Raw genomic sequence first — 2889 nt, 5'->3', positions numbered from 1 at the left:
CAGGTGCTAGAAACATGCACGTAACTGATAGAAGCCAAGTGTAAGCAACAAAGATCACATGATTCTACAAAGACTACATGGTACCTAGAACAGTCCACTTCAGAAAGGAGAATGGTGGTTTCCAGGGACTGAATGGAGGAGAAAGGGAAGTTACCTTTGAATGAGAACTGAGCTTCAGTGCAGGAGATGAGAAAGTTCTGGAGGCTGATGGTGCTGATAATTGCACAATGATGTGAATGTGCTTGGCAGCTCTGAACTATTCACAGAGAATGGTTAAAATGGTAAAACTTATATTGCAAAATCTGAGACGGCACCAAAAAAAAAAAAAAATGAGGACTCAAGGAGAATCAGTATTGGCAACTGTGTCAGAACTTCCAGTTGAAGAAAAAGAAAGTAATAGGATAGGGAAGCTCCGTCAAGGAAGTTTTTAAACTGGAAGAACCTTGAACACATTTACCACAGTAAAGGTCTCATCAGAGCTGAGATACCTGCCATCCAGCTAAAGGGACATGAATACTGAGCTTGCACATGGAAACTATAGTAGGCTAGCCCTTATCCTCAGGGGCTATAGTTCAATACCCATCTCAGTACAGGCCTGAAATGAGCTAGTACCAAACCAGACTTACGTCATTTTTTTTCTATGTGTTCTTATCGTGAATCTTAACTATGTCACCATGTGATTTCTTTTCTTCCTGAATTGCCATGAACTTTCACCTTTTCCTTTAAAGTAGCACTCCATGGCTTCTCTTTAGAAGGGGCTAAAGAATCCCAACTCGTGGACTCTGAGGTCATTATTAAGTTAAATAAGAGCTACTTGAATGCAGGCCCTGGGACACTGTGACAAGGGATTTGAGAACCAGACGGTTAATAACTGACTGATAAGAGGGTCGTGTACATCATATGGATCCACTAGCCACTGAGGTGTCCATGCTCTGCACAGTAATAAACAGTCTGGTATGAGATTTCTCAGGCTATAGAATGCTATGCAATTTTAAATTATGTATCATTTCTGTAAGTTTCCACTTAATGCTTTGGGCCTGTGCTTTGCCACTTGTAATTGAAACCACACAGGTACTGAGGAAGTATGGTTGGGTCTTTGGGACCACATCATTCTGATTTTATACTCACAAAATCATGGTTTGAAATTGTCTAAACACACAGAAGACAACTTTATCACATTTGTGACTTTTAATTCCTGTTCCACAAGTATTTCACTAAAGAATTCAAACCAAATTTGATATTGCTGACACATTGGTTGTTTGTGTTTTTACTTTTGTGGGATTTCAGTGGGGGGGAGTTTTCATCATTTGGTTTATTTGATTTTACTTCCTGTCAATTCACATTAAGTATGGGTGTAAGTAAAATGGAAAATATTTCTATTCTGAATCATTCCCTAGTGGTTTTGTACTTTCACTACACCGTTAAAGAAAAAGCTTATTGTGATAGGCTGAGAATGATGATTTCTAAAGTCCAGAAAGTGGTTCTTGCACCGTGTGGCGGTTTGCACAATTGCTGTGTTATTCTTGCAATCCACCCCTTTGCTTTCCCAATAAGGAAGTGGTAGGGGGAGAACTGCTAGCAGTTGACTACCCATTGGCTTTTATTACTGTCAGCCTGGACTTTGGAGAATAGAAATGTGCATTTATGTGTATATATGTGAAATATGCATCAGTATCTGCATAGGGATCCATTTATTCGTAGTTATCAACAGTATTTTCTTTGATCAACTGTTCTAGCATGTGTAAACATAAGTCGCTTCCCAACCATCTTCCTTCGTTTTCAATGACTGTTCTGACTGGTTGACTAGTAAGAAAGCGACAAGCTCAGCACTGCAAGATCTGCACCTGTTTTCGACTTCTGTGGCTGCAGTTGTGCGAGATCATGGATAAGCACCAATTTCAGTTTTGCAATGCTTTATCTACAACCAACAGGCCACTGTTCATGAGAAAGGAAGTTAAAACTTACAGGTAAAAAATTATCCAAAATTCCAACCGCTTTTGTATCTCTCCTATAAGAAAAACCCACTCTCTCTCTCTCTCTCTCTCTCTCTCTCTCTCTCTCTCTCTCTTCCCCCTGCCAATAGATTAGCATTGGGGTTATACTCCAAAGACTTTAAATTTGTTACATGTATAGAAGCAAGTTTATGCCACATGGACCAGTTCCACTACTTTATTCTGCATAGAACAGTATTTTCGGTTTTTGTTTGTCTGTAAGCATCATTTAGTCACCAAGGAGCTATTTCCTTATACAAGTGGGTACTACTTGATGGAATATAGGTTTCTGTAACTGGACTTCTCTAAAACTCACTTAGCATAAATACATATATGCATTAATTATATATGACTAGATGCACAGATTATTGCCACTTTCCTTGACTATGAGTGCCTTGTAAATAATTTCTACTCTCTGTAGAATGTATAAAGCATTGGACTGGTGTTTTGCAACTTCCTCTTTCGGTGGAGTATCTTTTTGCACAGAAAAAAAATCGTCACTTGTGAAGAGAATCTAAGAGAGAACAGAGCTCTTGGAGGTGCTGATAGTTAAACCCCAATGGAACAGTTAACAAGCAACTATAAATAAGGCCCAAGGTAAGAAGAATGTGTTATTTGCTACTCTTCATTTTACTGTTTGGATTTCTACTTACACGCCAATGATTTAAATGCTGGCCAGATTACAAAGTAGACTATATAAACCTGGTACTCCTCTACGTAACTAGTAAATGTTTTAAATGTAACCATTTAATCGAGCTACCAAGCTTCAACTTCATGTCCAAACTTCTTTAAAAGCTGTAAAAAAATAAAAGTTCTCTTGGATTTGCAAATTATTTCAGCTGCAAAATAAAACATCATCTTCCCTGTGAATTAACTATTGAATCTACTTTTGGGTTAA

This window comes from Nannospalax galili, unplaced genomic scaffold, assembly GCF_000622305.1.
Source record: "Nannospalax galili isolate Female #2095 unplaced genomic scaffold, S.galili_v1.0 scaffold351, whole genome shotgun sequence".
In the NCBI taxonomy this organism is placed as follows: domain Eukaryota; kingdom Metazoa; phylum Chordata; class Mammalia; order Rodentia; family Spalacidae; genus Nannospalax; species Nannospalax galili.
The sequence above is the reverse complement of the archived record's forward strand: the minus strand, read 5'-3'. Positions refer to the sequence as shown.